The sequence below is a fragment of the Myiozetetes cayanensis genome, unplaced genomic scaffold (assembly GCF_022539395.1).
Source record: "Myiozetetes cayanensis isolate MyiCay16 unplaced genomic scaffold, myiCay2020 scf5-8, whole genome shotgun sequence".
Classification (NCBI taxonomy): Eukaryota; Metazoa; Chordata; class Aves; order Passeriformes; family Tyrannidae; genus Myiozetetes; species Myiozetetes cayanensis.
Genome location: NW_026087742.1, coordinates 93,562,347 through 93,583,055, shown reverse-complemented (window position 1 = coordinate 93,583,055; position 20,709 = coordinate 93,562,347). Strand labels below are relative to the sequence as shown.

Genomic DNA, 20,709 nt, shown 5'->3' with positions numbered 1-20,709 from the left:
AGGGTGTTAATTTTCCTCTTTCTCTATCCCAACAGATTCATGCTAATAATATTTCGTGGTTTCTGGGACTCCTTTTTTAAAAGTCAGCAGGCTGTAATGCAGATTATAGCATGACAGTACTGTAACTATTTTTAGGAAATGATCATTTAGAAAAGCCCTGAGAGATCTCTGGAACTATTTTGTGTTGCTCCTTAGTACAAAATAAAATATACGTGCCATTTAGTTTAGATAGACTTTATTTTGTCCTCTGTTGAATCTTCTTGTTAGATGACAGTCTATATGCTAATTGAAACAAAATGCTGAGATCAGACTTGTCCACATGTCTAGAAAGAGAACAGCTTTTAGAAAATTTAAAAATGCCTGCAATTTGTGGGTTTTTGTTTTGTTTTGGGTTTTTGTTTTTGTTTGTTTGTTTGTTTTGGTGTTTTGTGTGTGTGTGTGTATGTTTTCTGTTCTTATTCAGTTTGTGTTAATGAGCAGTAGATGGTTTCTAATTTTCTGAAACTGATGCTCAAGGACAAGGGAACTGGGGATCTATACTTGGGTTTGGTTTATTTTTTAAAAAATCTGTAAAGTAATAGGTAGTATATTGCTCACACATTCAGAGATAATTCAATTCCATTGTAAATAAAGTTTCTTGCCCGGGGGTCTGAGTTTGTTAGTAGGTGCCAATATGTTTTGAACATCTGCTCTATTGAAACATTTTACAATATTTATCCAGCTCCTTATTGAGACATGACAACATGTGCTCTGCCTCCTTAGAAATACGGGGGATGTTTTTGTTCCCATAGACAGGACTTGGCTTAGCAAACTGTTTTGGTGGTTGATAAATGATAGAATCCCTTAATGAATGTCAGCTGTTCCAGGAAACTATTGTTGTTCTTCTATAATAGCAAGACAAGATGAAGGTCCTCATATTAACATGAGAGGAAGCTTTTTAATGGTAGTACTCACTCAAAATGGATCTTTCTGAGCTTACCAAAGCCTGTAGTGAGAAACACAAGTCATTGAAGACTGCATGCAAAAATAAATATCAAGGGGCAGAAAAAAAATCTTTGAGTATCTTCTAAAACAAATTCCACTTTGAACAACTGTTAACTGCTTTAAGCCTTGCCTTGAAGAAACTGATTTTTTGGATAACATAGCCTGCCTGAAGCAACAGGCAAAGTAGGTGATTGCACAAAATATCATAGAAGCACCAGTAAAACAAAAATTACTGTCATTTGTACATCATGTGCAGCATTTAATTACAACATCTTCAATCATTATAATATCTTAAAAAAATTAAACTATATGCCAAGTGCCCTCCTCCTTTTAAAGAATCACAGTAACTTTTTTCTGGATTGTCCTCTGGGTTTTACTTCCCTTCCTATTTGGCTCTTCAGGTATACATTGCACTGCAGTTCTCCTGTGACCAATATTACAATACCAGGATGCTGTCGTTTGTCATGGAGACTGAGAGATGGATATCATTATTTTCTAGGCAGACATTCGTGCAGCAAGACTAGGGCAAAAGGTCTCTGGCTATGCAGGGACTTTCATGCAGGAGATCTAATGCACCATTCCTGGAAGATGTTCCAGCAGTGGGAAAACAGGGGGATGGTGATATCATATTGCAATTCAGCTGGACAGATATCTGTTATCGTGACCTTTGATTCTCTTTCTTTAAGTCAACATCTTCATAAATATCTTGGGCACAGGACTCAAAGGTATACCGAGTAAGTTTGCCAATGATAGTAAACTGGGAGGAACTGTTGATTCACTTGAAGACAGAGGGGCCTTGCAGAGAGATTTCAACAAATTAGAGAGATGGGAACTCACCAACCACATGACGTTCGACAAAGACAAGTGAGGGATTCTGTACCTGGGAGAAGGCAACACTGGATGTACACAGAGATTGGTGAATGAGAGGCTGGAAAGCAGTGCTGTGGAAAGGGACCTGGTTGACAGCAAGTTGAATATGAGTCAGCAGTGCCCTGGCTTCCTCAGAACCTCATGGTATTTTCCTCAGGAACCCTTCTGCCTGCTATGGTAAACTGGGTGACTTCCTATCTTCAAGGTCATTATTGTTCTGGGTAGCTAAGGTTTTCAAAGTGACTATAAAGTATAGATTTCTTTAAAAGAATAAAATCATTAAAATAGGTTGATTTAAATAGAGGTGATAATGAAGTCTTCTTTTCCACATAACTTTCTTCAGCTGGAAGTCATAACTGACCAATGCATTGCTATTATTAATAATAGTTTTCTGTTCTAAGCTGTTGTTAGATCCTTAATTTGTAAATATAGCATTTTACACCATTTAAAAGCACAAAATGCTTTCTTCCTTGGTTAATTAACACTGGCCAGATACCCACAAGAGCATAACCCTGTAATGCATACAAATAACAAGATTTAATTGATTCTTCTATGGCCTATTAAAAAATGCATTGAGGGCCAAAAAGATTTAAAGAGGAAAAATTGAAAAACATCCAGACTGACCTCCATCTGACACTGAGACTGAATTGGAAAGTTCTAATAAATGGAAAATTACTCTATATGCAATTTTCTAACCAATCTCTAACTGCACAGAAGTAACGATATGGAAGTTAAAACAACAAATTGTTACTTAAAGCTAAGTGTAGCCCTTTATTTTGTGGGGGGTTTAGACTGAATGCAAGATGAGGCAAATAAGTTGAATTCAGCCTCATAAATTATTCACAAGGACTGAGCTAACATGATCATTCTTTTTCGTTAAAGCCCCTGCAAATAACTCAGCTATTCATTTTAGCACTGTTAATACAATGAAGACATGTTAATATGGAATGTCAGTGTCTTAAATCTCTGTCACTATTCTATCAAATCTATGCATCTTTAAATGAGTTTTTCTCTATACCCTTATATTTTTAAATCTGATACTTTCCACTTAATTTTTAATGACTGAAAATACATGCAATGCAGCACAAACTGAAATTATCTACGTTTATGCAATAAACTCATTAAACCATGTTAACTGCTCTTTATTTCTTGCATCAGTCTTGTATTGAGAGGAAATAATTAATGGTGAAATCCTTGTTAATGGGTGGCCTGATGACAGGTCTCCAGAGTTCATTTTGACCTCTACTTGCTTGCAGGCCAAAAATCTCCCATTTGCAATGTCTGTAGCCTTCCTGACCAATTTAGATACTATAGATCTGATTAATTGTTTGGAATGCAGTAGTCCCAGAGGGTCTAATCAGACCCTAATGTTCTGCTAGGACAAGTATATCCCTTTTTATATGTGTATAATAGTGACTACATACATAGTAGCAGTGCTCAGCAGTGTTACAATAAAATAAGCTTAGCAATGAATATTCCATTTCCTAACTTTTATGTGTCTTATGAAGATATGAGGTGGAGTGGGAAAATGACATGATGACACAAAATCTGTAGCAGAGCTTGAAATGTAAAACAAACTTTGAGATTTATTCTACTACCCTGCTTGCAAAGCCAACCTGTACAACCCAAGCATGCAATGTCTTTTTCCTGCTTTGTTGGATTTTACAACTACTTTGTACAACTACGAAGCAGTAGTGAGCACAGTGTTTTATGACATCTTTAACAACACAGTCAGGTTGTTAGTTCTTCATGTGCAGACCTTTATGATGTGAGTGTAATCCTATGTGAATGCCTATGCCTCAAGAAGTGTGTGAAACCTATGCAGAGTTTGGACTTTTTAGAGCTAGACACAAATACCTGTCTATACAGGTTTGTGTAGATGTAGAGCTTAGAATGATCCTATGACAAATCTAAGAAATTTCTTATCAGGATAAAAGTATTGCACTATTATTTTAAGGTTCTTGCAAGCAGTGTCCCAGGCTATTCTGAAAGTAAAACCAGGTGCTGAAAAATTACCCTCAACAAATGTTTTGTCTTAGTCACTCCTTGTTCCCTCTTCAGGAGATGTTTAGTTTGGCTTTCTCCTTTCCTTTCTTTCAACTGTGTTGTATGGCAGACTACCCCTTGAGAAAGGTTTAATACTGTTTTTTAAATTCACTTCTCATTTTAGTCCAATGCTTCTGCTGAGGTTCATGTGAATTAGGTGTCAATGTATAAGAAACTGTTCCAAATGGAAACACACAGATGCCCTCTTGACATAAAAGTATTCAATCCTAACTGGTATGGCCTGAGCAGCAGTTAGTTACGTGGTTGATTAACTTGAGGGGTTAGATTGTGCCGTCTTGCGAGCTTTTCTGTCAAGCTCAATCATTTTACAAAAGGGAAGACCACATTAACCCTTTCATTTCTAATAAGAACCACCATTCCTGGGGCAATCTTCAGTAGCCAGAGGTGGTCAGCAGAACAAGAGGATTTTGTGAGTGTGACGTTTCTGAATGACTCTGAGAAAAAAAGAAATAAGAATAGTTTCAACCTAGGAAGAATATAAATTGATCTAACAGCTTGAATCCTCAATAGAAAATATAAATTTAAATTGCCTCAGCTGAAGGAAGTATTGAAGCTGTGTCTCCCAGAATCTGTATAAAGCCTCAAACCACAGAATTCTTGCTTTCATTTGAATGAGAGAAGTCACAGAAAATGAAATCTAAAAATCTCTTTAAGTGTAGAACAAAAAGAGTGGGAAAGAGTTCACGTCAGAATTTATTTTTTTCTCCTGTAATTTGTTTTATCCATTAAACTGAAACATCAGTTTTTCAAAAAGTTCCAAAGAGGAAGTCAGTCCCAGTAACTGCAAGGATTTTTCTAGAGATATAAGATAGCAAGGACATGCTCAGGATTATATACCTTCTGAACATTTTTGTCATTTTTGTCAATTCTCCTTATTCTTTCTCTCTCTTACCTGTGGGGAAAGTATCACAGACTAGGCTTTTCTGTTATTGCTTCAGCTTAAATTCCAAATACTATATACAGCATGAGACTACTTTCCTACTTTTTTCATTATAATCTGGATTCTGGTAGATAATTTCTGTTTAAAACTCAAACTAGGGCAAAGATGCAGTACAGTGTGGAAGCAAGCTCTTTGCCAGAGTTTTGAAGTCTGGCACTCAGTCAGCCATGTGAAATGTGGCTTCCAAGTGCTCTGCTACTTGCTTACTAAACTTGTTTTTTGTTCCTCACTGAACAATCTGCCATTTTGCTACAGCCCTAGTAAAAGGCATGCTTAAAAAACTTCAGCACTGCAGTATTCCCATTTTGTAAGTCCTATTTGGCAGCCCAAGGCAATCCCACAAATAAAAGAGAAAGCTGACCAAGAATATCTCAAAATTCAGGTAGAATGGAATAAGATAGAAAAGATACAACTCTCTTGAACATTTTGCCTGGGAATGGCCACATCCAATGGGGCATCCTGAAGTGGTAAACAGGTAACAACATTAAAATTAATAAGCCAGACTAAAAGCTAGAATAGAAAGACCAGAATTTGCCTCCTGATTGTTCTTGAGAAGGGCTGGTCCCCTTCTCCTTCCCAGCCACCTTTCTTCTCCAGCTCTTGTCTCACCACCAGTTTTATACCACTCAGTTCTATATTTTTCTCTCTTGCCTTCTTTTTGTCTGTTCTTTAAATTCTAATCTGTTGAATCCCTGAGTGCCAACCTTTCAGGATTACCCCATTCCCACTCTTGAATCCATTTCCTGGCAACTGTAGAGCATATCTATCTCACCTGCTGTGCATTAGTTATAAAATAACCATTGGTCTCAAGACACATTCAGAAACTGATTCCCTCATTCTTCTTTGCTTTTCTCTCTGATGCTCTAATACACATTGATCTGTCTTCTGATGAAGGCACAAATTCTGTATGAAATACTGTAAGATTTCCTAGCCTGTGTCTGTTGTCTCTCCTTCTCTCCAGCTATTCACTTATCTGACATCTTATTCATCTAATGTCAAGCCATCTCATTTGCAAACTGCTTCAAGGAGAAAAGTGGATTCAGAAGCGAGGCAACAATACCTGAGGTCTGTAAGCATTTCTGTGCATGGCTCAAATGTGCAGTGGCATTTCTGGGGTTAGGGTGGAAAAAAGGGACTGTGATCAGGATGAGGCACATACAGATATAACACAACAGGCATGAGTGAAATAGTATGTGAACGTGTTGCTACTGTGAGGTATTAAATGCAATGGCACTGTCATAAACATCCAAACTGCAGATTACATCAGATGCCTGCAGGTGAAGAATAATGGCTAGAGCAAGGTAAGAGGAGTCAAAAATGATTCAGAAATTACCTTTTAAATTCCAGGGCAAGGATAATCATTCCCTTGTTAGCTGAGAGCCCTGTCCAAGCTACATAACATCAAATTCTGCAGTCATCAAAGGAGTGTTTTAGTAGGTGTGAGAGAGAGTCAAGGGATGAGAAAATTGTGCTGGCTTCAAAACTGCCCCAACACTAAAAAAATCTAGCAAGTCACCTTTCCAGATGTCTTATTTGTGTAAATGAAGCAGTAAAAGACTCAGAAATGCAGGTCCATAACCATAAGTAGTAGCAAAATAACTGAGGGTAGTAAGAGATTACCATCATTATTACTCTTACATTTTGTCACCTGTGTGGAGTTGTGAATGAGGCAGATTCCACTTGCTTAGCCAATATAAATAATTCATTCTGGTAAAGCTGATGAGAGAACAAGAAAAAAATGATGTGGCAAATGATACTATGTCTCCCTCTGCTCATTCATTTGTATTCTATCTGAGTAGAGGTAGACTCATGCTGTTTTGAACTTGTCTTGTTAAAGGTTATAAATTATTTTGGTAGGTCTGGTGCCATAATTACAACTGTCTACATATCAGACAGTCAATATTTTTTTTTAATTTAAAAATACTTATATATATATTTTTTAGTTTTAACAGTCCTAAGCAATGAGATGTGTAGAATCTGAAACAGATTAATTTTTGCCATAGTCCCAACTCAGATAAGCCAGGGAAAAAAAAAAAAAAAAATTAAGTCTACTTTGACTTTAAAAAAAAATTTTAAAAAAAGAGATTTTAAGCTTTAAGCCAGAAAACCAGCTATTGTAAACAGTGCCAATGTAAATAACCATCATGGCAGAGAGGAATGATGGACTGTGAGGAATTCTTCTTTGTATTCTTCATTGGAACACTCCTTAAGCTTGAGTTATTATTTTGGTCATTTTTATTTCTTTTGATATAAATACAACAAAGAAAACAAATCACTGTCACACGAAATGAAAATTATTGTCAAAATCTTTTGAAGAACAGGGAAATTAAAAAATATCTTTCATAAAACTTTGTGGCAAGTGTGGGTGAATCGATATTTTCAGTGCCAGGTACTCTGTTCATCATTATCTAAATTTTGGATTAACCTACTGAAATTTGTGAAGCAAATTTGTGAGCATAGAATTTTCTGTCTTAATTCTGTTGTGCCTATAAAATTCAGCTTGCAGCTCCACAGACATCCCACTGAAGTAGAAATCTGTGTGAAGAATTTGTAGATCCAAGGTTGTGGTCAGCTCACCTCCTCCAGCTTCCTAACCTCAGAACCAGGAAAGCATGAACTATTCAGAATGGGTGTCCAAATGCCTCCTCCCCAGGACTGCCAGGTGCTGCTTCCCTATATATCCAAGGAAAAGAAATACCCTCAATGATTAATGCAGGTAGTGAGCAGTTTGAAAGGACTCTAAGTCTTCCTAGTCAGTGCAGTGCCTGTGGGGAAGTAGCTGAATATCAGTTCTAAGGCCAGTGTACACTTAAAAGAATATGGATATATAACCACCTTCAAGAGTACAGCTCTAACAAGCTCCATTTCACAAAACAGCAGATCAAATCCTCTCAGGAATATTATGTATTGGCAGCACTGGGGTTTGGATTTTTTTATTCAGTAAAAGTTACTGCTGCTTTTGAGATGGTGTTAGCCCAGGGACATCAAACAACTAGCTACAGAGCACAAATCTGGTTTTGCTCCTGCCTGAGATGCAAAAGGTCTGACCAAAAAAAGAAAATACTTGTCAAAACATGGGAAAGTTGTATGAGCTGTATGGAAGAATACTTCCAAATACAGGTAAGTTACAGGAGCCCTCTGAAAAAGTACTTCCCAAATGATCATCCCTGATCTTTATTGCAGTGCCTAATAGTACCAAGAAAAGGGAAACCACTCCTGCTCAGCAAAGTGGGCTGTGTACTGCCACCAGTAATGTGCAAGCCCATTAAGATCAGTCAGGCTTCAGGTCTCAGGCCAACATGCATGACCTGTGCTGCTGTCTCCTCCTTTTACATATCTGTTCTTGGAAGTGCCATAGCCTCCATTTACAGAACAGCAATTAAGTGTGAAATGTCTCAAAAAGGATAAAGCAAAGCTGTTAGAAAATGTAGGAACAGAATTTCAAACAAAAAGCAAGAGGTTTTCCTGTATTTTTCTTCTTTTATATGCTTTTGCCAATATTTAAAACAAACAAAAAATAGTACCAACATATCAATTTGCACTGTAAAAGATGTAACAACAGAGAAGAAACTAAATTGTTAAAACACTATCAAGAAAAGTCTTATTGTTGTTCAGATATGAAGAATAGAATATGCCTTTGAAATTCTGTTGCTGAGAGGATCCAAATTTTTGGATAAGAAATATTCTTTCATTCTGACATTAGGAACAAAAAATTAAAGAAAAAAATCATACCAATGATGTTTTAAATTTAAAATCCATTTTAAAATCACACTTGAAAGGTTGATAAGAAGTGTAGATGTGCACTTGGAAAATCCTTTCATGCCTACAAAAACAATGGCAGGTTGAATGATGGGATGATCATACACAGAAAGACTTGGGAAGTGAAGTTCACTTTTGGCAGCCTTTTAAATGTATGTATTTGGCAGCATCTACAGCCAAAATGTACTACATAGGTGGCAGAAGACAGAATCCAAGATTAGTTACTTTTTTTCTGGAAGGCAGGAATATTTTATTGCATGGAAGTTCATTCACTCTAATATATTCCTTTGCTTTTTACTCATTCCTTCATCCATGGTAAGGGAAATGCAATGAAGAAACATTAAAAAAATGTGCTGTGAAAAAGACCTCTTCAGTTGATACCCTAGTCCTTTGGCACAAGGTTTACAATTATCTACATCAGTGGAAAACCCCACAGTTATCTATCAGCAGACTCCTGGAATCAGTGGTCTGTAATTGCTCTCAGATTTCCTCTTTCCTTCATCTCTCAGCATCCCATGCAACAAAGAAAGGACAGTTGATAGGACCCCATCAAAAATAAGAAGTCACAGGTTTTTTATTCTTAGAAGTGGAAGGAGTAAGGAAATACTATCTAGATAACATCTTGCCTCTGTTTTGAAATTTTTTTTGGTCACAAGAGGATATTGATGTAGTTTGATATGGTGCTGGCTTTGATAATTAGGGAAATAATCTTATATAAATATATATGTGTGTGTGTGCAGTGATATGATTTGAAAGTTTCAAGATTTTCTACCTTTCCCATTGTAGCAAATACACTGTATTGTTTTGTGGATTAAACTCTTATGGAAGAGGTGGTGAGCAAATATAAAAGAAAGTACCACTTAACAAAGAAGCCATCTGTTCTTCTGCCACAAATAAAAAAAACAAACCAAAAAGTCTATTTTGAATCAGTTGCATGGCTTGGACATCCTGCCTTCTCAGTGTGCATATACAGTACATTTAAGCTCAGATCAGACCTTCCTGGTTGGCATTGGCTAAAGACTCTGTGAATATGCTGAAGATATGGGCTCTGAGAGAGAAAAAACAAGCTGCTGAAAACAAAATGTTAGCACTTTTGTAAATCTGCCAAGTTTTTCAATATAACTGCCAACAGTTTGATGTTCAGAGGAACTCAGCAGAATTGCTAACATGCATGCTGCATAAATGGCTATTCATTAGAAAGATGCTGTAGTTTATATGTGACTGCTTTCTTTGGCTGGCTAATATATCAAGTATGGTACTTGTTTTGTACTGTGAAAAACTTTCTCCATTACCATAGTAACCTCTTGCATGTTGACGGAAGCTGATGTCATTCATGGTATTATTCATTCTTAGTGAATTGGTCCTCAAAGTGCTAACAAGTTCCAGGGAGATAAAGAACACTAAGTATACATTCTGGTTAAACATGATTTAACCCTTTCACCTCACTGGATCCCTGGAGATAAATAGGTACATATATTTGATTTATACACATACACATATTTAGTTTCCTTAGTATCGTTAACGGAAAAGGGTAGGGTGTCACATTTGTATAGCACAATTCTGGAGTGAAGTGTAAAGGCAGAAGTCCTCTGTCACTCCCTATTTATTCTCTGACATTTCAACATTTCAGTAAACTTATTGAAGGAAAAATAATTTAGTAATCTTTTCTGTTTATCTATTCACCTACAGCTACTTCATTCTTCATCATTACCAATAGTAAGTATTATGAAATATAAACTGTTCTCTAAGTATTTTTGCAGCTGCTATTACATAAGTCTAAAGTTTGAACAGAATTTTCACTGTATATATTCTACAGATATTCTGTTATTAAAATGCTAGTACAAAACTGGGCATTTGATTTTGATGAGGGTGGCAATAGAATCAAACTGTAGAAGATGGCAACTCTTACCTGTAGTTAAATATAACATAGAAACCTTGTTACCATCTATAAATCCTTTGCCTTTGAATTTCATTTCTCATTTACAGTAGCATAGAGCATGTGTGGTGGCAAAGAACTCTTAATCAGTTCCAGGTCAAAGGCAGGGAGGCTGCAGGAGTTTATCCTCAATCTTTTTCCTTTCCCTTTCCACACTTATGTACACACAAACATAGGGAGAAGGAGAATACCCGTCTCAAAGCCTGAAGGGTCAGAGAAGAAAAAGTAATCCTCCCTTGCCATGCTGAGTGCAGCTGTGTTACTACAAGAAGGGGAGACAAGGGTAGCATGGAAATGAACTTGTTAGAGATTGGTTCCACTTGATTCATTCAAATCCCCTCCACTAGAGCCTTACTGGAAGAAAAATAAATTTTTCTGTACTTTTTTATTTAGTTCTATAGAACATTTGCTGGTTCTTCACCAAAGTTCTTCTTATGTAAGAAGATAGGTCTTCACTTATCTGGTCTTTCTTAGGCAAAACTCATCAAAACCCAGAGTAAGGCACCATAACAAGATGCATAACTATCTATAACCAAAATGATGGTTCACCACTTTTTCACCAAACTACTAATGATTGCATCATGTATTTGAAACACTATCTGACTGAAATGAACGGGAAGGTTCATTAGTATTACTGCGTATATGCTGTGTAATCTCGGATGGACACTCTCTACTCTGCTGACGCAAGGTGAAGTGCAACGGATCTCTGGGTGATTTTGTCGAGTTTGTCGTAATAAGCTGAGGATTGGATTCAGTGCCAAAAGCTGGGCCCCACACTGATCCCTGGGGAACACCACTGGTGACCGGCTGCCAGCTGGATGCAGCCCCGTTCACCAGCACTCTCTGGGCCCGGCCCTCCAGCACAGAGTGCCCCTCTCCAAGCCGTGGGCTGCCAGCTTTTCCAGGACTATGCTGTGGGAGACGGTGTCAAAGGCTTTGCTGAAGTCCAGATAGACACATCCACAGCCTTCCCCTCATCCACCAGGCAGGTCACCTGATCATAAAAGGAGATCAGATTGGTCAGACAGGACCTACCCCTCCTAAACCCATGCTGGCTGGTTCTGATCCCTTGTCCATCCTGTAGGTGCTGTGTGATTGCACTCAGGATGATCTGCTCCATAACCTTGCCAGGCACTGAGGTCAGGCTGACAGGCCTGTAGTTTCCTGGGTCCTCTGTTCAGCCCTTTTGGGCATTGGCATGACATTTGCCAACTTCCAGTCATCTGGGACCTCCCAGTGACTGTCGGTAAATGATGGAGAGTGGCTTGGCAAGCTCTTCTGACAGCTCCCTCATCACCCTAGGATGGATCCCATCTGGGATGTGATTGGACTTGTGAGGATCCAATTGGCTCAACAGGTCACTAAGTGTTTCCTCCTGGATTACAGGGGGGCTATTCAGCTTCCTGTCTCTGTCTACAGTTCTGGAAACCACTTGTCCTGAGGACAACCTGTCTTACTGTTGAAAACAGAGGCAAAGAAGGAGTTAAGTACCTCATCCTTTTCCTCATCTTTGGTGACTATGTTCCCTGCCATGTCCAGCAAAGAACAGAGGTTTTCCTTTCCCCTCCTTTTGCTATTGATGTATTTGTAGAAGCATTTCCTGTTGTCCCTAACAGAAGTGGCAAGACTGAGTTCAAATTGGGCCTTTGTCTCTCTAATTTTCTTTCTACATGACCTAACTATATTCCTATACTCTTCATGAGTATCCAGCCCTTTTTCCCATAGCCAGTAAGCTCTGTTTTTTCCCATTAATTTCCTTCAAAATCTCCCTGTTTAGCCAGGATAACAGTCTTGTTGATCTTCCCCTTCATTCTGATCCACAGGCACTCAATCTTATTGTTACTGACTTCAAGTTCTACAGAGGCAAGAGTCTCTCTAACATACAGAGCCACCTCTCCACCTTTCCTACCTTCCCTATCCCTTCTGAAGAGCTTGTAGCTATCCATGGCAGCACTCCAGTCATGTGAGTTTGGCAGGCTTGATGTTGTGGCCCTGAATAATGAGGTCCTCATCTGTTCATCCAAGGTTATGAGGGTAGGCCTAAGGTTATGTAGGGATATAGGACAGTTAATTATCATCATCTTCTCTGGAAGAGATGTGGACAGAAAGGTAGATATTTTCAGGGTTAAACCCCTTTTTGTCATCCAAATCCTTCCTTTTTTCCTCCTGCTCCCTTCTGTTCATCTTCATTTGTGATCATGCACAAGGTGTCAAGATCCTTTGAAATACCTCACAGCTACACCTCATGTATGTCTTGCCAAGACTACCGCATTTTTCCCCCATTTTAGTTTTGTTTCATTCATTTTTTTTCAGGTGGTCCACTCAGCTATCTCTACCTCAGAACAGTAACTGAAAATGGCTTTGAGGAGTCTGTGCTAGAGTACTTGGGACAGAGTAGTGATATGATTCTCTTGGACTGTGTAGGAGCAATTTAAAGGTTATATATTTTTTGCATTTACCCTATGTTTTCCCAAAAGCATAGCCCAGAAAAAGACTCAAAATAAGCAATGTAAAAAGTTCAAGAATGTGACCTACAGTGTGTTGCCATGTGACGTAGCAGGAGAGCACAGATACAGCCAATGATTTCAGATAGATTCCTTTTGCTGAGTAAGCTACTTGATTAAGGCTTGTGCATATAATACAGTATGATATTTTAATTACAAAAAATTACACCTGCTAGTAATAAAATGGAAACTTCTGTAGGTGAAATCACAGTTAAATGTCTGTAAATTCAGATCATTTTCTGTGTGTGTATGTGTGAAAGCATTTATAACCTGTATTAAAGTGATGAAAGGGTATAAGAAAAGGAATATCATTAATCCATTTTTAAAGATTCAGCATTTCTGAGAGGCGAGGGAAATAAAAATTCCATCCTACAGACTTTTTGAGACACTAAAAGCACTTTCTTTTCTCACCAGGATGTAAATAAAGCCTTTGGAAAGTGTGGAAACAGAGAAGTAAAATATTAGCTAGCTGACCACGGAGAACAAGAAGTATATCGGACATTGCTTGGTGTGCCAGAAACACATTTTCAGTTTGTGAGTCTGCCTTATTCAGGGTAGGAGTTAATCCTCGTTGGAGTAATGAGGAACAGATCCTCTCATTTTAATCAGCTACACTGTCCATTTAGCAACTCTGGTAGGATAAGGACATGCACTTTATTATTTACTACAGTTCACTGACATGCATTGTTGCATGCCCTTCTCTTGAGAAAGCTTTTCCTGACAAAATGTGGTTTTGAACTGGCAGTATGAAGGAACTGGTTTGGATTCCTATGAATAAAAAGTTCTTCTCAAAATATCAGTTTCTAAAAATGATTCACGAAGTATTTAGAATAACTGGAGCCACACTGTAACTGAACTAAAGCTAGATGTAGATATTCTCTGCCTTGCATTGCTGTAACAGTCATGAAGGTAATGTGTTTTAACCTTAGAAACAAAAAATTTTGTGTACCTCACCCCAGGATATAAATCACTCACAAAATGATGAAAATGGCAAGAATCTATGGAACAGTTAACTCAGATTAGTATTTCAACACAAGTTTAGAAAATACCTAAATGTAAGTCTTCTGAATGACTACTCCTGCCAGTGTAACATATTTCTCTCTGTAAGCTGATGGTATCTAATTCAATACTTAAAATGCAGCAATAACCAAGCAGTTGAAGCTCTTGGGAACCCAAACCTTGATTAACACATCAACAATTAGTAGTTTTATGGTTGTGATAGGCCCTTATGAAGTCATAAATTCACATCAGTAGTGGTGCTATTCAGAGGTTAGTAGCTGCTCCAGTATTTCAAATCTCCTACTTCCCCAAACTAATTGTCAAGAAGATACGTCACATATTAAAATACTATTGACCTTGATTAATGCAAACTCATTAATAGAAATCAATGTCTTTGTCAATTCACCCAAGCTTAGTATCTGATCCACTCTGCAGAATGGATCTAGATACAGGGAAAGTCCACAAAAGTCCTACATATTTTTGTGTTGTGCTTTGCACTGAGGATTCGAATAGAGTACATGAGGTGAATTTTGACACTTCCTTTTTAATTTGTCTTGCTAATGCCAGTATTAAAATGACATAACTTCTACTGTAATTAGCTTGCTGACAGAATAGAAAATTATATATGACTCTCCAGGTTAGGATATAGAAATCTGAACTGGAAAACAAGTCTTTATTGATGAATTTAGCTAATAGAGCTGGAGCAAGAAAGCAATCTGATCGAGCCATTGTCTTATTTGAAAAAACAAATAAACATGGATGAGTATAATTTGAAGTGACAGACACAAAAATACTGTGAAATTCATACACACTTCAATGGACACAAAATTTTTCTCCTTGACTAACTTTCTTAATGTTTCATTAACCTTGGTGGAGAACTTCAGCAAAGACATTTATTCAGTAGAAGTAAATCAGGCTGCTGTGTATTGGTTACATATAAATAAAGATGTCTTCTGTTCTGAAAGGACAATTCCTTCTCCTTTCTCTGTTCCCTTTCTCTGTTCCCTTTTCACTTTTCCTGATGTTTCTGTGATACTGCATGACCTCTACTTTAAAAATAATGGTCTTTAATATGGGTATTCTACAGGAAACAGTAGACTTATTTTGATGTGCATATTCTAGGTCACTTTCTTCTCTTCATTTACTTCGTTTGTGCATCACCTGCCATGTCTGTAGCCATAGCAGATTATTTACTTATCTGTCATTTTATTTTCTTTGGCATAACCTGTCCATTCATGTCCATGCAGCAAAACTGGAATGCATTTACAGTTAAAAAACTAGATATGTTTGGCATGATTAAAAATGTGCCCTCTCCCTTTCCTTCACTCAAATCTTCTCTTACCCAGCTTCCCCACTTTTCCTTTCTGCAACCACTTCAGTTCTGGCTGTCTGCAAACCTTTTACTGTCCTCAATTCACCACATGCAATTTGCATGAACAAAGTGTCTCCCAGCTTTCAGGCAATGATTCACACCTCCTACCTAAGCCTTCAGCTGTCAAACTACAGACGCTTTTCCTCTACAACTGACTATTCCACTAAAAAGCAACCTACACAATTACATAACAAGCAGAGACAGTGTCATGCCTCCACCTCTCCAAGGTACATAGTTGAAAATATATTTCTGAAGAAAAACATTATTTCTAATAGAATCTTAGATTCATAGAATGGCTTGTGTTGGGACAGACCTTAAAGATCACCTAGTTCCAATCCCCCTGCTCTTGACAAGGACACCTTTCATTAAACCAGGTTACTCAGCTCAGTCCAGTGTGACCTTGAACAGGGACAAGGTATCCACAACATAAGTTGAATATATCCTAAGGAAAGTGCAGGGTTAACGTGATATTTATTTGAATTGATCTGCAGAAAAAATTACTCGCTTAAAAAAAGGTGGAAAAGTGAAAGCCAATCCACTTGAACATAGGAGGGCAGCCTCAAAACATCAATGGAGTTTCAGTTCCATTTCCTATCAAACAAAAACTGCAAGAAGGAATGCTGTTCATATTTGTGCTACTCCAATAGCATGCTTGGCATTTTGGTAAAGCTTTTGAGATAGGAATTTCTGTGTCTTTTATAGATTCTCTCTAGCCATTTACTTGTAAAAATACTTGGTGGACTCACACTAGATTTTTCCACCAACAGAAGGTTAAAGAAAGGAGTTGATTGACAACTCTAAATTATTTCAAATTCCTTCTGATTCAGAATTCCATCCCCTGAACTGATATATAATGACATGCTCTGGAGTAGAAGCAAGAAGCGATGATTTGTTTGCAGGTTAGTGTCAAATGTGACAGCAATTTAGATTCATAACTATCAATAAAAGAATGAATGAATGAACTGCAATAACATCCTTGGTAAAGTACACATAGAATGGAAAAGATACTTAAGTCACATTCTGCTCACACTGGAGTTTGAATAGATGCAGTTAAAACCAGTGGGTGATCTTAGCTCACCACTACAAAGCTTTTATCCAAAAAAAAATTTTTTTTGATCTGCAATCATACCAAATTATTTTTACAGTGAACATCATTAACTTCAAATATTTATCGTGGAGAATTTTTTGTGCCTTCCTTCTAATTTTGCCTTTACAAAAGAAGAGTTATAAATGTTTCTATGCCAATAAACTAATGAAACTAAAAAATCGGGAAGCTTTATATACATTGGATATAATGTTATACTGACCTTTGAAGTCTTATAATAGAAAAAGAATCAGCTTTGTAACAAGAATCAGTGTTGCTCTTTTAATGAAATATTGCCAGTTTAGCGGAATAATTCAATATTTTGTTAACTGTTAGAATGATATTTTAATATGGATTGTCTGCTGGAAGATGGTATGTCTACACAGCAGAGTTCTGTGTCCTGCAGAGCCATTGGGGCTAGCTTGGGTACAGGAACCACTGCAGACCCAGCACTCCTGCTGAGATTATATTGTGATGCAGATATACGCTGCACATGCTAACAGTGCAAAAGTGTTGAGAGCTAGGCATGTACTTCTACCTGGCACTGGAGTTTGGAGCTAGAGAATTTGGTGCAGGAGGAATGACTGAGGACACTGTAGGAATAGGGAGACCTTGGTTTGATGCCTTGCTTGAGCATCTAGTATCAATTCTTGAAGCAAACAGCACGAGTGAGGTCTTCCCTCTGCCTGATGGTGTGTCCTAACTACAGAGGAACAGTATCTTTCTTTCTCTTTAACAGTTCATTTAAGCCATGAAAAGCAGAATAATAGCATAGGAAGAGCAGATTTAAAGCACACTCTTTTCTGAGCTCTTCCTATGAAGGTGAATTTCATAAGACAGCTCAGTCAAACTTGCAGCTGCCTGCTGCCATCCCGATCTCCTTTTGCTGGCACTACAGTTGCTTTCTGCTTCTTTCTTGTCTTCCTAGAACTGACTCCCAAGGAGCTGGTTCAAGGAGCTAAACTAGCTCTGAAGAAATCTTTAGCTTTCTTTAAATTTTGCTCCAACAGAGGAAGCATTAGGAGCAGGACTGCCACCTTTAGGACAACAAATGGCTCCTAAACCAGCTCAGCTGCATTGTAAAAGTACACCCTGAGGGAAAACAGAAATCCAGTTTAGTGCTGTCGTCTTCTTCTGTGGTATCTAAACATTTCTTCATTTTAAGTGAACTAGGCACTAGCAAGCACTAAGATACAGGGTTTTCTTATACCAGTGCTCCTCTTTCTCTTCTTCCAAGAATGAAAAATGAATTGATTATTCATTTCTAGGCACATGATTCTTTCGTAACTTTTCCAACTTTCTTACTTTTGAGGAAGTCATTTGTCTTGCAGGGATTTTCCTCTATGTTTTGTCTCATGTGAGACACCTCAATGACTTGAAACACAATTAGTCCTGAAAATAAAGGATGGATGTTGGCATTTGCAATAATGGAGCTATCTCAGTACTACTGACAATAATTTCTCTGACAATGATTTTTCTTTGACATTAAATGCTTGCCTTAAAGTACTTCACTGAGGTACTTTACAAAGTTATTGCTTCTTTTCTATTTTAGATGTCAAGACCCTGATCCCTCAAACAGGGAAGGTGACTCTAGAGTAAAAGTCTACATTTCAGGAAAAGTCAAAAGAAACAAATAGGCATCACAAATCTAGGAGATCCGTTCCACCAGAGACATCAGTCTTTCTGTACTGAGTGGAAATCAATAGAAAATGACAGATGTTATACATGGAAGTTGCTTACAGAGCACAAGGAGGAAATTACCTGTCTTTTGCATAACCTTGGTTATTTAGATGGCTTGGCCAACAAACAAAGAGCCATTGAAAGCCTTCCTTAGCCCCCAAAAGTTTCAGTCCAATTTCTAAGAAAGTGCTTCAGCAAAGCTCTAAGGGATCATACTGAGCCTTGGGAAAAATAGAAATGGGATACTCCAGCAGTGTTAGGCCAGAGGGCAGCCAGAATCCAAAATCCAGGAACCAGAAGACATCATCCAAGCATTTCAACCTGCAGGAGCCTGAATGAGGATCTAAATTCTACTCCCTACACCAGGATAAAAACTACCCTGGGTGGGCATTTCCTAACTGATTATTGCAATCACAGGGAGCCCCTGGTGGTCTAGTGGTTAGGGCGCGGCGCTGTCACAGCTGAGGCCCGGGTTCTATTCCCGGTCAGGGCCACTCCCCGGGCCAGATGGAGCTCGTTAACCCTTAAAAAGGCAACCCACCTACGTCCTAAGGACCTCGCTGCCACCGTCCAAGCTCGCTTGGCCCCGGCAGATGAACCTTAGGATTAAAGGGTGGGCTCAGTTCCGTGCACACTGTGTCTCACCTAAAAGATCCAGTGCGCAGGCTGGAAGGTGTAAAGACCTTCCCCGGATCTTCGCTCGCGAAGACTGGCCATTATATTTATTTATTTATTGCAATCACAAAGCTAGAGACTAGGTTGTGCTTTCCTTCAGTCCTCATGGCTCCTTCACTCTCTTTATGTACTGGTTCAGCTTCCAGGCACAGGGAAGAGTGTGCTCAGCCCTCAACACCACACTCCATACCCCCGCTGCCTGTGTTTATTCTGGTTACAGAGACACTAAATGTTGAGTTGCATAGCAGGTCCCTAAAACTTCGTGTGAAGATAGCTGTGGTCAGAACAACCAAACTTGAGTCAACAGTGTCATCGGGTAAGCAGGGATCATTCAAGACCAAGTGAGGGGTAATCTAATATATGTGTTTATATTCTATATTTATATTCTATAGTGTTTCATAGTGAGTAGACATCTGGGTAGTATCTGAGTATCATTGTGGCATGCCAGCTAGGTCTAGAAAATGTTGTGGAAAGAAGGTAAGGCTTACTCCTGTAAATATAACCCTGAAGCGAGTTTTGGCCCAGCAAAGACAAGGATGTAGTGGAACACTATGTAGCATATATCGTGTATGGTGATGTCTAGTGAGGAGTTTGCTTGGAAAATTACTGTTAAGCCTCCAATGAAAAAAGATGCTCTGATGCACACTCTAGCTAAAGGCAGGGTTCTTATCTGTGGGTAAAATATCTTAACAGCCAGTCTCACCACTTGATAAGGTGGCAAAAGACTGTGACCAGGACTTATGACTTTGCTGCCTTTATCATCGCATTCCATGATTTCTACCTACAGTGCCAGGAAACACAGCTCTAAAGCAGCAGGGCATGAGCAAGCTGCTTATAGTACCGGGACAGAATTAGATACATCCAAGCTGTCATTTGTTTTGTAACTACAAACTACAAACCCTAAGAAGTGTTACTTTTGCATCCATCCCACAGGGTGATAATTATGACATTCCCAGCGTTTCCCTTTTCCTGGTCATTATGTGTCAGTAGGAAATCAAGTGGATCTTTGTTGTGCTGAACCACATCTAGACTGCTTCCATCCACACTGCCCTCCCGGACTCCTTCCTTCCAGCAGTTTAGGAAGGAGAGGGGCAGACAATGACGGTCGAGACACGAAGCAGCAGCCCTGTGCGCCGTGCCCCGCGGAGCAGGGTGAGCTCTGAGCATAGCGGGTGCGTGCTGCAAACGGAGGCAAAGGGGTGTCAGAGGGGTTCGACGGGGTTCCCGGTAGGGTGCGGATCGGACGTGCCTGCCCTGGACCGCCCCAGCAGGTACCGGGGCGGGGCGGTGCAGGGAGAGCCGCCCCCGGCTGCCCCGGCGTGGCCGGCGGCTGGGCATCGCATCGCGGGGAGGCGGCGGCGAGGGGCGGGCGGGGAGGAGTGTCGGGAGGCAGGGGCGGCTCGGCAAGGCTTGGCACGGCACGGCACGGCAAGGCAAGGCAAGGCAAGGCAAGGCAAGGCAAAGCAAAGAAAGACCCCCGAGAGAAAGTGGAAGTGTGCCTCGCCCCGCCGCGGCCGCCTGCCCGGTACCGGCGGAGAGGCGGCCCCGCCGCCCCGGGCACGGGCTGCTGCTGAGGCCGCGTCCCCCCGAGGTGAGTGCTGAACTCGGGCAGGGCAGGGAGGGGGCAGCGGGGTGCCTGGCAGGCGAGCACCGCAGCGGTGCTGCCCCTCTGGTCTCCAGCATTGGGAACGGGATGATGAGGAGGCACGTTTTGCGGAGGTGTTTGGTTGGTGGTCTCTGTGTGCGTTGGAGGGAGTGAGGAAGGTGGTGCGGTGTGTGTGCGTGCCTTTTCTTCTGTTACGTGTTCCTTTTTGTCCGAGTGTCCGTTCCCTGCCCAGG

The 20,709-nt window shown here is 39.6% G+C and overlaps 1 protein-coding gene across 2 annotated transcripts in view; it reads left to right on the top strand.

Annotated features, from left to right (window-relative positions):
- The first annotated feature begins 20,270 nt into the window (after positions 1 to 20,270).
- The window catches only part of MYO16 (myosin XVI), a 359,061-nt gene continuing 358,622 nt past the window's right edge, over positions 20,271 to 20,709 (top strand). Inside the window, exon 1 of one of the 2 annotated variants that reach the window (XM_050333209.1) lies at positions 20,271 to 20,461. The gene's annotated coding sequence lies outside the window, so the exon portion shown is untranslated. The remainder of the gene's footprint in view (positions 20,462 to 20,709) is intronic. The other variant, XM_050333207.1, reaches the window with a different exon arrangement.